At 54.8% G+C, this 18,322-nt stretch overlaps 1 protein-coding gene across 2 annotated transcripts in view; it reads right to left on the reverse strand.

Annotated features, from left to right (window-relative positions):
* Nucleotides 1-17,689, reverse strand: part of GATAD2B (GATA zinc finger domain containing 2B) — a 40,502-nt gene extending 22,813 nt beyond the window's left edge. For both annotated transcript variants that reach the window (XR_011049419.1, XM_068415027.1), the window contains exon 1: nucleotides 17,609-17,689. The gene's annotated coding sequence lies outside the window, so the exon portion shown is untranslated. The remainder of the gene's footprint in view (nucleotides 1-17,608) is intronic.
* Nucleotides 17,690-18,322: the final 633 nt, after the last annotated feature.

Consider the following 18,322-nt stretch of genomic DNA (forward strand, 5'->3'; position numbering starts at 1 on the left):
TTCGTGGAGGAGGAAGCACCCAAAGCAAATCTTTCCACCCTTGCCTGGTCCAGGGCACTCGCAGAGCTCCGCAGCTCCCAGCGGCTCGCTGAAGCCTGCCGGGATGCTCAGCGCTCGCAGCGAGGATGAGAGCGGTGGCGAGGAAGGTGCTCGGGGTAGTTCCTCTGCAGCAGCTTCAGGAGACCAGAAGCCTCCTAAACCCTCTGAGAAGGGCTCTTTTCTCACAATATTAACTTCTGCTCTTCCCAAACGCAGCGTTAAGTCCATCCACGTGCAGCCTAACGACGCTCCGGCAGACGAGGACGCTTTTTCCTCCCAGCCTGACAGGGAAGGGGAGACGTACAGAAATATCCCCAGCACGGACTTACATGCCCTGGTCCAGGGGGACAGAGCATCTCCCACACCACACGCGGGCAAGAAGTTTTCAGTCGCCACCGTCAACCAGAAGACACCATCCTGCAGCCACCGACACGCAGCCAGTAACAGCAGACACCAAATCCCTCTGGGCTCATCGAGTCCAACCATTGCCCTGACACCACCATGTCAGCTAGACCGTGGCACTAGGTCGCACGTAAGAGACTTGGCAACCAGCATCAGCATCCAGCATCCAAACCCCGATGTCCTCACGTTATCCCTAAGGTTGGCAGGGACCCAACGCCCGACCAACGTGCCCATCCCCGTGAGCCGCGGTCAGCGTGGCCAGGTTAGAGCGAAGGCGCTCCAAGCAGCTCCGCCACCACCTTGGTCCCTCCAAACAACGCCGTGCCATAATTTATACATTAAAAACTACGATGCCACAGAATCACACAGAATCACACAGAATGAATGAGGTTGGAAGAGCCCTCTGGGCTCATCGAGTCCAACCATTGCCCTGACACCACAAAGTCAACTAGACCAGGGCACTAAGGGCCATGTTCAGTCTTGTCTGAAACCCCTCCAGAGATGGTGACTCCACCACCTCCCTGGGCAGCACCTTCCAGTGTCTAATGACCCTTGCTGAGAAGAAATGCTTCCTCATGTCCAACCTGACCCTCCCCTGGCCAAGCTTGAGGCTGTGTCCTCTTGTCCTGTTGCTGGTTGCCTGGGAGAAGAGGCCGACTCCCACCCCGCTCCAACCTCCCTTCAGGTAGCTGTAGACTGCAAGTCGTAGACTGCAAGTCGGTGGAATAAAAGCAGTTTGGAGCCCTGTTTTGCTGGGCTCAGGGAGCAGAAACGGCATCTGCGTGCGCGGAGGAGCCGAGGCCCAGCTTACCTGAACGCGCTCCGCTCCCGCAGTTCAAAAGCCACTTTCGCACCCCCCGAATCGCTCGATTCCCCTCGCGCGCTTAAAAACACGCCGAGCCCGGAGGCAAATCCCGGCTTTCACACGGTTTGGGCTCCTGCTCCGGAGCTCGCCGGCGCCGTGGGACGAAATCGTGTGTCTAGGGGCTGCCGAGAGGCCGGCACACGCGCCGCTCCGACGTCTTCGCTTCCATCTAGGCTGAATGCAAACCAACATCGACGTCGTAAAATGCATTTCGACACGGCACACACAAAATGGCTGGCTCCCAAGACGAGCATTTCCATACAATACTATAAAAAGGATAATAACCTAAAAAGGTAATTATGACTTAACGGCTCGGCTGTCTGAGGAGAGATCTGCAAGAGCATTGAGGCAAAGGGGGGGAAAAAAAACCCCCACGATCAAATAAAAACACGCTGCTCTTTGAATCGTGATGCTACGGCTTGTAAGTTGTCAAGAAATACTACGCTGGGCTCGGGTTATTGTGCGAGCCGCGAAGAGAAACGCTGCGCTGCAGCCCTGCGAAGGAATTTTTATGCCAGGTAAGAAAGAAAAGACGTAGCGGCCTATCGCGGCGATTTTATCAAGAGCCGAACGTGCACGAGGCTTTAAAGGAACACAGAGCCCTAAATACAGCCTTAACAAAGAGAAAATAGCTGAGAGAGTCTCGGAAAAAAAAATCCACCGAGCGTAAAAGGAGAGTCATTCATAAATCGGGGGGTTAGGCAAGGCTGCTCCCTGCCAGTCGGATGCATGAGAGGGGAATTAAAAAAGAAAAAATAAGACAAAGAAAATATTTTAGAAGACAAACCGTGTGGGTAGTTTTCGGCAGGAGCGGGGAGCTGTCTCTCGGTTGCAGCAGACCGTAAATTCTTACAGTCGTTTCGGCGCAAACTCGTTAAACAGTTCTGCTGTTTCCCCTTCCCATCCCCAGCTCGGAGCGATGGGAGACACCAGGTCCCCCCCCTCCGCCACCCCCACCCCGCTGCCTTCACCTTCCCCCGACAAACCAGAGCCAAAACCAAATTAATAAATGAATTGATAAAATATTTGTCTGTGATCCTAAAACTTCCCGATCGACTCCGTCTCGCTGGATAAAACACCTGTGGCTGCAGCGGGGGCTGCACGGTGACCCCGGCCCCCCCAGACCCCGACTCGCCGCTGTCCGGCTCGCACCAGCCCCGGGTTGAGCTTTGGTACGAACCCAACAGCGGGGAGCAGAAATGGGCAGAAAAAGTGCTGCTTTCCCTCTCCTGTCTTCCCCCTCCTGAGTTTTTTGCGTTTTTAGCAAAGTTAATTTATTAGGAGGAGGTAATCGCGTTGCCCCCAGCGCAACGGGGGTTACGCCTTACCCCATAAAGTCATTTTCAGGTTGTGGAAGATGGGGAGAGGGGGGAAAAAATTTTAAAAAGCTGCTTTTTGCCCCTCAATGTGGGGGAAAAAAAATAAAATGTGAAATTCCTCGTGCTTCAACGGGGAATTTGGCTGCGATCGCACGCTTTGGGGGAAGCCAGCTGGAAAACGCTCCTCATCAGTTAGAAAAAAATATATATAATAATACTACGATAAAGGCGAGGAGGGGGGGTAAGGGGAGCGTTCGCCTCCGTCCTCCTCCGCCTCTCCTCCCCGTCCGTGAGGCTGAGCGAGCCGGGGATGACGCAGGCTGCCTTATATAACGCGCCGCGATGATTTCCTCGACTGCGGGCCCTGCCTTTGTGCGCGCCGCACGCTCCTGCGCGCTGGCCGCGAGCCACGCGCGCCCGTCAGCTGGCCGCCTGCGTGCGCCGCGGGGCCGGGGCTGGCAGCGGCCGACGGTGGGGGGGAAATTAAATAATAAAATACGAGCTGGATGCTGTTACAGCAAAGCCGTCAGTGCTGGAGACAAAAGAAAAAAATACATTAAAATTTATTATTTTATTTATTTTGTCTTTAAATACCCCGAAATCAGCCGCCCCTCGCAGCGGCGGAGGGTCGGGTTTAGTAATTCCAGCAGAATAGCGATGGAGCCTGGAGAGAGGTGGGTTTTTTTTTTTTGGAGGGGAAGGGGGAAGGGAACCACTCCAACAGCAAATAAAAGCAACAGCGCTAGTTTTCTCCTTAAAATATTCTGTAAAGACATTACATTTAGCTGCCAAACTCATGGGTTTTTTTTTTAAAAAAAAAAAGAGCAAAAGCAGATCTGATAATCCATAAAGAGCCTTTTAGTCTGTTAAAAAAAAAAATATTAAAAAAAGGACAGTCTAAAGGATACTTACAGGTACAATATTCCTGCTGCCTCCTCTAGTTGTCAAGAAAATTAGGGAGAAAAGAAGGGGGGATGGGAGAGCCGGGGAAGGGGGAGAGGAGGGCGAGGAAGAGCCCAGGTTTTTTGCGGAGGAGCCCTCTCGGCAGAGCATGGGCGGCCCCGCGTGCCATCCCCCTCCAGGGACCTGCAGAAACCCTGTCTCAAAACGGGCACTTCCCTGCCAATCATGCGCTGTACTGTTATATTAAACAAAAGAAAAGGGGGATGCTTACTTTTACCCATGATGCCTCGCGGGGCAGGGAAAGAGAGGAGAAAAAAAAAGAGAAAAAAAAAAAAAAAGAACCAGTTGCAGCCGGTTTGTAACCTCAGGACATGGAATTATCTCTTAATTTTTTTTTTTTTTTTTTTTTTTTATTTTTTTTTAAGTGGGTTGTGGTGGAAGAGTCAGTTGGCTGCCGCCCCCTCCCTCCCCCCGGCCGCCAGCAGCCCCTGGCCCCCCGCCAAACTTTGTCTTCATTCATGAGAGCTCCTTTTCCTCCGATGGTATTTTAACTGTTTCGCTCCCGAAAACGCTGGCTCGGGTCCCTCGACGCTCCGCACGCGCCGGGCTTTGCTCCCCCCGGCCCCGCACCCCGAGGTGTCAGAGCATCCCCTCCGTCGCCACGCTCACGCACGCTGGTCCCAGCGACGACGCCGAGGGATGCTGGTGAGGCCGACCGCGGCACGAGGGCGGAGGGCGATCATGTGGAGCTCCCACCGGACACCTGGCTTCAAACACCCACATGGTTTCGAAGATGCCGGCTGCAAATTTGGCATCTCACCTGGACCAGGAAGGATTTTGGCTGGCGGCACCTGAGACCAGATCGCGGCCGAGCGCGGCTCTACCGAACCTCAGGCTGAGCTGTTTCACCCCAATTTCAAAGACCGATTCCCCCGGCTCCTCACCCGTCCCTACGGCAAAGAAAACGATGCCCGAGAGTCCAGAGGTGGAAGCAAGTGACTGAAGATGCAGGAGAAAGCAGCAGGAGGGACGATGGGGACGAGTCTGAGGCCTCGTTAAGGAATTAACGTGCGCTCTGAGCGTCCGGCGCACCCAGCAGCTCCTCCAAAAGCAATGAGGACAGAAACAATTCACCATCGTCTCGTCCGCGAGCCCATAGCTTCTTATAAAATCATAATTAGTGAATTTGGTTTCTTTATGCTGAAAGCAGAAATAAAACCGATATTCCCTAATCTGTGCAAGCCAGAACGGAGAATCTGAGAGATGGAGAGCCTGACGCTGGGCGACCGACGCTCACCCTGCCCAGATGCCTACCAATACGTGTCCAGAAATAAGTTAAAAAGCTCCAAACAGCATTTTTTGAATGGCCGTGTCCTTTTCACAATACATCTCCAACACATTTTACCATTTATTATTTATATCTCCAATATATTTTACCATTTAAAGCTTCTACCCAAAGGGAAAGGCCTAGGGCTCGCCCGCCTCCTCACGCCACATCCGTTACTGGGACCGCTCTGGTCTAAAACCCTCTCCATTAACGAGCTGGTTCCAGTATTTTCCAAAGCTGGTGAAGGGACGGGTTACCCCAAACCCCAGCACAAACCCAGCTCGGCCAGACCAGGAACCGGAATCGGCGTCTCCACAGTTCAGATGAAAACCATCGGTGTGAGCGGGTGGCTGCAATAACCGCTGAAACGGGAACCTTCCATTTCGGGTTGCAAATCACAAAATGGTGCTAATCAAAGGTTAACGAGAGCACTAGCGTCAATTTGGAGAGGCTCCCTGCATGTAATTAGTATTAGTACTACACTTAATTTATTTGTGGAGCAAGCAGAAGTGACCGACTTACAAATTACATCTTTTCCAAGATAGCACACGCGGGTTTCACGCGCCGAAAGCCTTTATCAAATCATCTTCTAAAAATAAAGCCGTTACACGGCGCACAAATAACCGTGTAATCTATAACACCCAGTAACGATCGTGTATTTAGCCAACCTATGGGCTGCAGAGAATCTGGTAATTAAGCGGAGTTTCAATGCCACTCCGAGCACTGCTACTACCCGAGTTTGCCTTTATTAGATAAAACGGAACAATTTCGTTTACAAAGGGGGAAATAACTAATTAGGCTTTAATTACATGGTAGTTACCATAGATTTATAAACTAATGAGGTGGTGGTTTGGGCCCCAATAAGATTTATTTCCAGGCTGTGTCCGCCGAAAACGTGCAGATCGAGTGGCAGGTCATGGGAGAATGAAGACGAGAAGCACGGGACGAGAAACTGGTATTTGTTAAGAGAAAGCGCAAGCGCTTTATGGCTGAGGAGCCTTCAGAAATCCTGAGGTTCTGCTTGAAGAAATGGTGTGGTTTTGGGGTCTCTGGGGGAAAAAGAAGGTATTATTCAGAAACCTCTCTTCCATACGGCGTGAAGAAACCCGCAGCCTCTGACATGCCACAGCTGGTGGTCGTCACCGATGGGTACAGCCCCTCAACGTGTCCTTGGCTGCAGGTCTTTGCAGCTGAAATGTGGACACTGGGTCCACGCGTGATGCTCAGTGCAGCCCCAGCCCATCCACTGGTACTCACTGGTATTGACTGGGTTTCACCTCCCCAGGCACTGCAGGGAGACTCTACCCACCCTGGCAGCTTGTAATTTCTTCACCACGTCATGGAGAAACATCAACTGGAGGAGACTGCACTACCTCAAACGGTTCCCTCTAGGGAAATCTCCATCCTACACTCCTCCATCCCACCTCCTCATCGACATCAGCCCACCGCAGCAAAAAGTTTCTTCAGCATTTTTCTCTGTCCTCAGCAGTTTCCATTTTCTGATTTTTTAGGACCGTTTCACGATTTTTCCATACTCCCCATCTTCCTCCACACCTTTCATCCTTGTTTTAAGGCATGCGGAGATTCGGGAGAGATAAAACTTGTTTCCAATGAATTAGGGGCAGTTGAAGATGCCTTACATCTCTCCCCCTGCCCTGTCCTTTATCCCGCTGTTGCAAGGCTTCTGAGAGATCTTTATGGCCAGGATGGGGAAAGGTATTGGTAAAACATCACTGGACTGTTCATTTAATTGAATTTTAGGGTCCTTTCAGAAGGACCCATCCTCTGGGTGCTTCTATTTCCAGTCTGAAAAGGCCTTTGACGAAGTCTGCAAAAGCGCTAACAATAGCTGCTTTTATGCGGCTCTGTTTCCCGAACCCAATTCATTATCTGCAGGTGATCCATCGCTGAGAAACCTCTCCCCGTTCCCGCCGGCTGATTAGCCCAGAAGTCCTCGTCTTCTCTTCATTTACAGCGATTCTTACCTCTAATACACAAAGGACGGGTGGCAAGGGTCTCGAGGGCGGCCAACCTTCGAGCGTTCCCAGGTAACTAATCAGGAAAGTAAGGAAGAAGCAGCCGACCAGAAAAGTAGGATGCGATCGCCTGGAGTTAATTTATTGGGATGAAATATTTGGAAAGTTTGCATGACAAAGTCGCTTGTTAAAGGACTAACACACCACGGTACCGTGAATCCATCGCGTTTAACCGCGCAGGAGAAGGGTGTGAGATGAAGAGCAGAGGGTGGGTTTGAAGGTACAGGCTGGTGAGGAGGTTGAGCCCAGATGACTCCCAACACCTGGTGTGAAGATGGCAGGAAGGGTAATTTCATCCACGAACCCGTTAGATGAAGTTAGGGTGAGAATCCCACGATCCCAAGGTAACGTAAACATCACGATAGTCATTGGGGAGGAGGAGAAGATGTAATTACAACACTTCTATTGAATTTTAAATTCAACCAGAACCAAACATCCAACGACAGACAGTTGTTGTTGGTGTAAATATAAGAATAGTAACGAAGTCAGCAATCCAAAGCAGTCACGTCCGTGATGGGGACACCATCAGCGTCACTCCTTGGTGCTGCCTAAATCCAGCGCTGACTCTCCAGGTGAGACTCCACGGGGAACCGAAGGACTGAAACCCAGGTTGGGATACAGACTGGCATCCGTGCCGCTGGCATTTCAAATCAACACATCTAAGAACAAGAAACCTCTCCTAATCATTTCTCTGGAAAAAAAACATCTGGCCCCATGGCCCCTCACCGCTCTTCACCGTGCCGGGAGCACCGGGAGGTCTCCAAGGCAGCAAGACCCAAGCGGGACAGCTTTGTGCAGCAAAGCTACAGCAACAGGGTGGGTTTCACCAGGATTCATCTCATCCCTCGTTGCTCACTCCCTACCTGCGCTGTCCTTTGGTTATATCTGTCATCCGAGCTGCCTCTTCTCCAAAGCAGAGGGATCCTGGACCAAATCCCCTCCTCTTCATGTTTTTTGGACCTTCTTTCCTTCCGCCTCATTAGCTAATAGCGAGCAGATGATCGTCACCACCCTCATACAGCTTCAGACTAACAAGTACTTTAAAAAATATTTTGGTAAAACTGGAAGACGATTACATGAGGGAAGGAATGATTTTTTTTTCAATTTGCCCTTCAACACTACCTCAAAGCCGCTAATCTCAAGGCAAAGGACCTGGCTAACAAGGTTTCAGCAGCAAACTCACAAGCAGCAGAACAATCTTCACCAGGAGACCGCCATGACTGCCTCAGCATAATTCAGTTATTTCATTCTCCACGGGCTGGTCACAACCAGCATAACCCCATGGCTCCAGTGCAGTCCACGTCTGGGGTTAACCCCTCTGAAACGATCCAAGTCTCTCTAAAATGCAGCACAACCAAGGCTCAGATCTGTCCTTTGAACTTCGCAGTAGTTCAAGGTCAGCTCCCCTCACTCACTCACTTTTACCAGTGATTTTAGCAGACCAGTCGCTGTCCGTGCCACCACCGACGAGCTGCAACGCAATATTTTCATCACTGCTGTCCCACCGGAAAGCGAACGGCCAGCAGCCCTATTTCCATCCTCACCACAACGCGTGGGAAGCTAAACCATGTCCAGCAGCTGCCGCCTTCCCGCTCGGTTTGGGCGCTGAAACATAAAACCAGCGAGCGGCACTTTGGGTCCCCGTCTTTCGGAGCAGCAGACTAAGTGAGAGCAAAGCAAGGAGCACAATTAGTATAAAAATGCCAGTGGGAGAGTAAAATAAAAAAGCCCAATTGGGAAGAGAAAGGAAGGAGTGTGGGGGCTCCTGGTGGTCCAACCAAACCCCATTTGCAAGCCATTGAGCCAACGGGCTCGCGGGCACACTGAGAGAAACCCCCAAAACTGCCATACAGAATCACAAAATCCCAGAATCAATCAGGTTGGAAGAGTCCTCTGGGCTCATCGAGTCCAACCATTGCCCTGACACCACCATGGCAACTAGACCAGGGCACTAAGGGCCATGGCCAGGCTTTTCTTAAACCCCTCCAGAGATGGTGACTCCACCACCTCCCTGGGCAGCCCCTTCCAATGGCTAATGACCCTTGCTGAGAAGAAATGCTTCCTCATGTCCAACCTGACCCTCCCCTGGCCAAGCTTGAGGCTGTGTCCTCTTGTCCTATCGCTGGTTGCCTGGGAGAAGAGGCCGACTCCCACCCGCTCCAACCTCCCTTCAGGTAGTTGTAGACTGCACTAAGGTCACCTTTGAGCCTCCTCTTCTCCAGGCTAAACACCCCCAGCTCCCTCAGCCGTTCCTCGGAGGTCAGACCCTCCAGACCCTTCCCCAGCTTGGTCGTCCTCCTCTGCACTCACTAATACAGCACCCAGCAATTTATGAGACACCCTTGGTGGCTCGCAGCAAGCTGCCCGACCCGCCGTTCCCTCCACGGATACAAATCTCAGCAAAACCCACTGGCTAAATACAGCTGAGCCCGGAAGGGAGGTGATTTAGAATGGTTTTGCTAAAGAAATTCATGAGCTGATCTTCCATTAAAGCCATTCCTTTAAAAAACAAGTCTACGAGCATCTTTCCTCCATCTCAGCGGACACGTGTGTTGTTCCAGGGCTACAGAACACGCAGCGTCACGTTAAACCTCCGAACCGAGAGCGGAGGCTCCGGCCGCGGACACCCAAGTGCCGCCTTCCTCCGCGCGGCCGCTGGTTTGTTGGAGCTGTTGCAGGGACTAAAACAATAAGCTATTGAAATGCCAAATCGGACTCAGGCTGCACTAGTAGGTATTTAAAATTGTCAGGTCTCCAAGATTAAATTAGAATCAGGGGCTTTAACAAAAAAGAAGCGAGTTAAGGAGTGATTCATAGAAGGGGAAAACGCATTAGGTTGGGACGTATTCAACAACAAGGGACTATCACCAAGCAACCATTTTGAAACTCTCGAAAGTCTGTGTCTGTCTGATTGATTTCCTTTCACTCAAAACTCCCTTTTAGATACAAAATAATCTAGAGAGCATCATCTCTTGGCTGGTGACAAAGGTAAGGCAGCCTGCGCGGGGCTGGAGCAGATGTGTCTGAGGAGCGGAGAGCTTCATTCCAGTCGCCCGCTCCAGTTAATCACTACAAACCACCATCTAAAGGGTGGTTTTAAACTGGGAGCAGCTCAGCTGACGCCAATTTCCAGCTACTCCCTAGTCCAAGCCCTGGTGCCACCTGAGACAATGATATTTAACAAATACTTTACAGAATAAATCTTAAAATTCCCTATGATTACGTGGCAAGTCACACAGCACAAAGGAGCAGCAGCTTCTCCGTTCGGTGTCTCGGTCCTTCACTAACGTGGGTCCTCATGGAGCACAGGCAGAGGCTACACCTGGTTGTAAAGACACTGCAGAGTTTCATTAACTTTACGCAGTTTGTTTCTGGATATACAGGTACAGCTCTCAGCGACTGACTGGGAAAACAAATATATATATATAAAAAAGAACCATTTTTAAATGGCAAAGTGTTTACATTTAAAACTCAAGATTACAAAAAACCCCCAAACATTATGATCGGTTAAAGCATGTGGGGCCTTGGAGATAATGTCCTGCCCCCTCCCTCCCTCAGCTCCGCGCAGCAGTGAGGAGTTTCAGCTCTTTTGTCTTTTCAGGGACTAAGTTAATTTTATTCTACTCAAACAGTGACTCTGCTGCAGACAAAAGGAAAAATGAAGACCCACTGCAGTGAAACAAGTTTCATAATTCATTAAAGTGAATTATCTTCCTGCTCCTACAAACTGCGTTAGGCAGTCGGGAAAAGAAGGGGAAAAAAAAGACAGACGAGTGAACTGTTAAACCCAGAACCTGTCAGCGGCAAAAACTTCATGGCAGGAGGGATTCGGGTTATCCATCTCCCTCCACATCTCCCCTGCTCCTCCGAGGGAGGAGGTGGTACCAGGGTGACGCAGAGCGAGATCTCACACGGTCGCTTCGCAAGTCTTCGTGCCGGGATGTTGGTGAGAAAGCTGCTTGCACGGCGCGGAGGAGAGCGGGGAGCTGAGCTACACCCCACAGCACCTCGCCAGGGCGGATGGTTTGGGGGAAAAGAGCTGGATTTAGTCTCCAAGAAGATGGATTTCAGGAGGACACATCTTCCATCTGTATCCTTGCTGGTGGGGATGTGACCAAAAGGTATTTGGGCTCGGCAGAAGAGGGATGAAAAGCCAGATCCCAACACATGAGCTCACCTCTCAGCAGGGAGAGGTCCAGCCTCTTTCCTCCAAAATCCCGTTTCCGTAGCGTTGCTTCTTGGCACCCCTCTGCCCTGGGAAGAGGAGAGATGCGCCCGCCCGCTCCCCACGGCAACACCGGCCACCCAAGACCACGGTATCAGGCCCGGAAAGATTTGGATGGGGAAAGGCAACACCTCAAGATGGGTTTCTATTCCCTGCGAGTACTTATCTTCACGCAGTTTGGTGATGAAGATCCTGTTTCTAGCCCCCGATCCCGAACCAGAGCATTAACCAGAAGGAAAGATAAGTATTTAAACACTTTGTCTTCGTGTATCGAAGCACACGGCTGCTCTGCCCCCAGGTACGGACAGGGCAGAACCCAAAGCTGCAGGTCCAGGAGATGGAGAACATGCCAGAAGCAAGCGGCATCCTCCTCCCAAGAAGGTTTTGGTGAGGTCTAAGCCCAAAGAAACGTGATTCTCGCGTTTCATTTTCTGAGATTCAATGAAAAAGAGGCCTAAATCCAGGATATTCCGGAGAAATTTGGTGGCTTCAAGCGGTTTGAGCTTATGGTCACCACAACTTGCCCCAGAAGCCCAAGACCAGCAGCACCACCACCGCTGACCCCACAGATCCAGAGCCGCGTGTTTTACAGCTTTTTTAACTCTCCCGTCGAACCCAAGGGCTCACGGCCACGAGTTATTTCATCATTAGCACCCTCCGGCCCCCGCGCAGCCGTACCGAGCCGCTGTCTTGACGATGCTCTCCGGCATCAAAGACCAGGCATGAAAAACGTACGCAGGAAAAGAACCGCCACGAGAACACCGACCGCTGCGACAAAAACCAATAAACGGGAGGAAGCGCGCGGCTCGGGGCAGATCCTCCAGCACCTCCGAGCACAACGGGACACCTTTCCTCCTTCCTCGCCGCTCCCCGTCGTGCCGTGGGGCCGGAGGGGACACAGCTCATTTCAGCTCAAAGCCAGAACTTCTCCGGCTTTTGCTTTGTGTCACCACCTTAATGGTCTTTTGATGCCTCTGTCTCCCCTCCTGATCATCTGGCAGGTTGCTCCTCCAGCCTCGAGGAACGAGGCAGGGCTTCTAAGCCTCTCATCTACCATCAGGACTCTGAAATTGCACAATTTCAGGGTTCAGCCCCAAAATACACACTCAAACCCGACCAGTAGCACCCTCCACCGAGCGAAAGCCCGCTCCCAGCACGGGTACGGCTCCACCGGAGCTGGTACCACCTCTCTGGAAATACCTGCTGCCACCACGACGCCAAAAGACTTCGATTAGGGATGGAACAAAATGGATGCGGCTTCACAGGACCAACGTGCAACGGTCGCGTTGAGGCTCCATGGAAAAAAAAAAGCCCCTGAGGCTCTTTATAGCCTCCTCCACGCTGGTCTTCGGTCTAATTTTAGAGAGGAGGCTTGGAAGCGCCTCTCCTCACACCCTCCAAATTCCAAGTGCTGGTGCTGGTCTTCAGAAGGATTTCAGGCATATTCTGGATACCGTCATCCCAAATAACCCCGTAATATTCCACGTCCAAGGGGCAGAGGTGTGAAACTAATGGCAATACGAAGTTTAGCGTTAACCATCCCCTTTTCTCAATACGTCTTAAATAATCTCATTTTAGGAAGGGTTGTGAGCGAGCAATTAGAAGCAATAAATCACATTTACATGAAAATCATGGAGAATAAAACCCAGAATCAATCCCAGCACTGCAGCCTCCTCCCTGACCCCCTTCCCACGGACGGGGACGAGCTTTCCGAGGTCTGTGCACGCAACAAGGTGCTTCACAAACCTACAAACATCCAACCCAGGGTTGGTTTTGCACAAGGCAAGGGCGTAAGGCGACAGGAGGGAACCGACCGGTCACACCAAGGAAGCCCCCGTACCTCCGGGCGGTGTTATCAGCAAACGGGCCAGAGCTCCTGAAAACATGTTTTGGACCAAGTAGCACCAGGAGTTGTTAAAACACAGGGAGGGAGAACCTTACTTTTGTATTCATCACACAGAGCTCACTGCCCCAGTTACGTGGGTCACACGGGGAGAAAACAACAAAAAAAACCCTGAAACTACTTCAGTTTTCCTTGATTCCAGGAAAAAAGCCCCAGCTCCCCTCCCCGGCCCGAGGACGTTTCTCTCTGTAGCCCCACTGAAGCCGAACCACATCCATCACCCAGACCCAGGCACCACCACGACGTCGGGACAGCTTCCATCCTTTCCCTAATTAACCCGGGGAATAATTTCTCTCCAAATCACCTTTGGCACGTGAACGCTGCGGTGTCCGAAGGCTGGTTTCCACTTGAGCTGGAGGTCTGGGGAAGAGCAGGAAAAGTTGGGCCGCTGCGCTGGGCTGGCGATGAGCAGGGAAGGAGGGAAGCCACCACCAGCCTCAGCACCAGGACAACCACGGGGTACGTTGTTCCGTTTTAAGGTCAGCTAAACCCCACGTCCATTCATTTCCAGCCCTGCTCATCCCCGGGCCACCAGCAGCCCTCTGGCCACGGAGCTTTGCTGCTCTCAGCCCCATCTCCAAATCCATCACGAGAGAGAAGGTGGAGCGGGAGGTCGGACCCAGGAGAGCGAAGCCCGAGCCAGGGGCACTAAAGGAACAGCTTTCCTGGAGAGACCCCGCAGCTCCAGAACCGCCGCCGCCACCCTAAAAATACAGCCCCCCACCCCGACCGCGCCGGGAGAGCTGGGCGAGCTCCCGAGAGCAAGACCCCGACCGTGGGTTGACGTACTCGTCAAAGTCCCGGTTTCAGAGTAATGCTCTTCAAAGGGAAAAAAAAAATCATTTAAAAACATCTTTTTCAATGACCCAGATAAGGATTTCAGCTCCACCTCTCACAATAAGTACGTGCCACGGCGAAACGAGCCTCTCCCCAGGCAGACGCTCCGCCGGGACGCGTGCGAGCGCAGCTTCTCCACGGAAACCTCCTGAAAGCGCAGTCGAGGTGGAGAATATCCGTGATTTTTCTTTTTTTAATAGCCAAATTATCTGAGTTAATGAAAATTGATCAAGAGAAATGAACTGAAGTCTGTTCATAACAGCGAAGGAGAGAAACACCGGCTCATCGCACCACCTCACCTCCCGTTTGGTGCATCGCCCCGAGATGATGCAAACTCAGCTCTGGAACAGCGATAAATCATCCCACGGGTTTAAAAAAAAACCTGCAAAATAACCTACGTGCGACAAGAAAAAGTCACAGCAAACGAAACCCCGGCCATCTGCCACCGAGCTCCTCCGAACCTCCTCGAGACCAAGGAGCAGAAACCCACGAGCCCCTGGGCACAACCCCCAGCCTTCCCCGCAGGGATCACCCACGGCACCGGGGAGCAAACGGGTCCCCAAACGGCCTCGGCGCCGCGGCTCCGCGGACAAGTTTCTTCTCCATCTTCCAGCGGTCGCTCCAACGCTATAAAACCGCAGCGGCATGTGGCACGGCCTGATAGGTTGAATTTCTGCGCGCGAGGTGGATAGCTTTACACGGGGATTAGATTTATGGCCAATCTCTCTTTCTTTCTTTTTTTTTTTTAAAACAGAAACATTTTGCTGTTGTGCCTCGGCACAAACACGATGCACGTCTGCTCGGCGCAGCTTTAAACACCACCCGAACCAAACGCCCCTTTAAAAACTAAAAGCCACTCTCCGTGGGGTTGTAAAAAACCAAAAAACGTGGATTTTTATATTTTTTTTTCCACATCCCTAGTTCTTGTTGTTGCCAAAATGGTTTAAAAACTCAGCGACCAGGCGGTGCAAGAGGACTCCTTCCCAGCCAGACAAAGGCTCCCCCCTGGCTGGCTCCCAACAAGGGGTGAGTTACCCCAGGGGCGCACGATCAGGGTCTGGTGAGCGGTTTGTAGTCGTGGGGGGGAAGAAGAAAGCGCAGAGAATTGTCAATGAATGGAAATAAATTTTTTAAACAAAGCTCCAGTGATTGTTTTTCCCTGCTGAAGGGAGCAGCGAGCGATGAAAGCAGCTCAGTGAATGACTCCGGGAAGCGCCTCTCCTTTAAACCCCTCTGCACCATCCAAGTGGCTGATCACGAGCCCGCGCCGCTCCCTCGGAAGAAAACATTGGCAGAAACGACACTTTCAAGAGCATCTTAAGTTTAATTAACTCTGCCGAGTAGGTCTTTCTCCTCTCTCCCTTCCAGAATCGTTTGAAAGGAGGCAGCAATCCTCACGCCGGAGCAGCCGGGAGCGCGGCGGGGACCGGGATGCTGCGAGCGGAGCCGGGTGCCCCGAGCGGGAGCCCGTTGGCCGTCGGAAGGGGAAGGCAGGCCGCCCTCGGCGCGGGCAGACCGCAGCGCTGCAAAGATGGATGCTCCCCGTCAGCTGCGCGTCACATTCGGTTTCACGCAGCCTCGTGATCAGGAAAAAGCGCCCGAGCGAAGGTTTGCGCCTCGCGATGATCGGAACGACTCGGAAATCAGGTCGCCGGCCCCGAGGTGGGTCTTTTGGGCCGGTTCTTGGGGCCTTTTTGGGCCGGTTCCCAGCGATCGGCAGCTCCGACGTGCCCAGGAGAACCAGGAGCGCGGCAAATTCCAGGCTAAGGGACGCCGAGGCAGGGGGATCCCGTGCGAGGGGACACGGACCCCGGCACGGATCAGGTGCAACGGGCGCCGGGCCCCGGCAGCGCCTCGGCTCAACGGCTGCACCCACGTGAGCCAAAACCGTGTCTGCCCTCGGTGACAGGAGCATCATTTGAAACCCAGCGAGGTGCCACAGCAGAGCAGCGGCATTTCAAGGGGCTGGGGGGGCTCTCCCTGAACACCCAGACAGCTCAAACCCGCCGGCCCTGAGCTCCCCGGGGGGAAGGCAGACAATCCTCTGCCCGTAGCCAACCACGCTCGATCCTTACAAACCACCGTCCTCTCGAACCGCGTGTTGTTGCAATCCTCCCCCAGCCCCCCCCGAAGAACACGGAGAAATAAGAGTCAAAACCTCCCACACCTTCTTCCAGAAGGACGCCGTTCCCCACGGGCTCGTACTCCCCCCCCCCTTTCCTCCTCCAGCCTGTCAGCAGCCAAGGCAGGCTCAGAAAAAAAATAAAAATAAATTTAAAAAAAAAAAATCCCTTTTTTCAGGGGGGTGATTTCAGCAAACAGAAGGCGAGGAAGGCGAGGCAGCTAAAGCGAATCGATACGATCGCATCCATATGCTGCCGCTCTTCCTCCTTGCTTTCAGCTACCCTCCGCTTGCCCAAACCACCTCCTCCTCCTCCTCCTCCTCCCTTCCTGGCAAAGCACCCCCCGCCATCAAACAGACCCTTCTTTCTCGGCGCGGAGGGCAAGGGAGAGCGTTTTTAAACGCCTCAAACACTCTTACTTCGGGTAATTGAGCAAAGGGGAGAGGAACCGTGCCACCCAGCTTCCCCAGCGCCGAGCGAGGAAGGGCCTGTGCCCTCCCCAGGAGCGGCGTTTCCATCCCCCCCACGGCGAAAGGGGAAGGGGTGCGGGCAGGGCGGCCTGCGCTGCCCGCAGGGAAGGGGGAGGCAGCTGCTGGACTCTCCTGCTCCACGATAAAGCAGAAATGTGAAAATTTTCCTGGCTGCCCCCCTCCTGGTTTTGACGTGGGGAAGCGGCACGGGGAAAAGGGGGGGAAGGAAAGGAAGGAGGCAGAACCCTGCGGGGCAGAGGAGCTGGTTTCCCAAGCGGCGGCAGAGCGAGGGACCATCACCCGTCCCCATCGCCTCCGGAACGAGGGAACGGGGACGCGGGAGGAAACGGGGGGTCGCGGGAGGAAACGGGGGGTCGCTCCTGAAATCCGGCAGAAGAGGAGGGGACAAAGCGGGCGTCCCCTCTGGGTGACACGGGGAGGGGGCAGCCAGCCCCGAGTCCCCCCCATCGTGCACGGCCGCTCCATCGCAGCATCGCTGCCCACAACGCAGCGTACCCCCGAGGAGGGGGTGGGGGGCACGGACCCCGCTCCCCCCCAAACCCTCCAGGTGCGCGGAGAGGCGGCTTCTCCCCCCCCCGCCCCGTTCCGTCGCCTCTGGCTGGGGGGAGGCGGCCGCCCCCTCCCCGCTCTCCCTTGCCCCGGGGACCCCCCACGCACACCAGGCCCGGAGCCAGGCAGCGCCCGCACCCCGCTTCCCCCCGCCCCCGCCCCAGACGGTCCCCCCAGCCCTGCAGGAAGAGCCAACACCCCGTTTTACCGCGGGGTATCCCCGCCCCCAGCCCTCCTCGCCCATTCCCGAGGGCTGGGCCAGCCCTCCCCACCCCGAACCCCCTGGGCTCTGTATCCCCCCGAGCCCCCCCCGCAGCTCCGCACCGCGCCAGCGCCAGCCCGGGGCTCTGCCCCCCCCGATCTCTGAGCTCTGCCCCCACAAAGGCACATCGCCCCCCCTCCAATCCCTACGCTCTGCCCCCGCCCCCAGAACCCCCCCAGCCCCACGGGCGCTGCCCCCCACATACAAACCCCCTCCCCTCTCCTGCTCCCCCCCCCCCGCCAACCGCTGGGCCCTGCCCCCCCCCCCCACCGGCACCCCCACCCCCGCCGGGCCCGGCCCCCCCCCTGCCGCCCCCGCAGCCCTCACCTGGCTCGGGGGGCGCCGCCCTGGGGGCCGGGGGCGCCGGTGGGTGCCCTGGGGCCGAGCCGGGGCCGGGCCGGGCCGGGCCAGGCCGGGCGGGCGGAGCAGACGCGGCGCCGCAGCCACCAGCCGCCGCGGAGCTCAGCCGGCACCACCACAAACAATGCCGCTGATTGGGCAGCGGCCCCGCCGCTCTCGCCCCGCCTCCCGACCCTAAACGCGACGCCCATTGGTGCGGCGCGACGACAGACGCGGCGCTCTGCTAATCGAATCCGCCGGCTTCCTCCCTGAGCCCGCCTCCCGCTTCTTACTGGCGGGCGGGCGCGAAGATTGGCGTGCCGCTCCGCCAGTGGGAAGGCGCCGAGCTTCCCCGCGGGGCGCCTTTAATGGGTCCCCGAGCCTGGACATCCGGGTACCGCCGGCCGCGCGCGGTGTCGGCGGGCAAAAAATCACCCCCCGCCGCGGGGGAGTTTGGGCCCAGCGCGGCCGCCGTACCCGCCCCACGTGGCGCCCGGTACCGGCGCGCACGTGGCCCCGCGCGACGCCATGACGGGGGGGACGCTGGGGAGCGCTGCAGGCACCGGGCAGGGCCGCACGTTCCGCCCCCCCCCCGCGGCGGGCAGGGCCCCAGCGCCCAGGAGGCCTCGCACCCGCGCCCAGGCCTCCGCCAGGCCCCAAGATGGCGGCCGCGGGCCGACGCTCTGGCACCTCTTTCCCCCC

This window comes from Nyctibius grandis, chromosome 17 (assembly GCF_013368605.1).
Source record: "Nyctibius grandis isolate bNycGra1 chromosome 17, bNycGra1.pri, whole genome shotgun sequence".
Taxonomy (NCBI): Eukaryota; Metazoa; Chordata; class Aves; order Nyctibiiformes; family Nyctibiidae; genus Nyctibius; species Nyctibius grandis.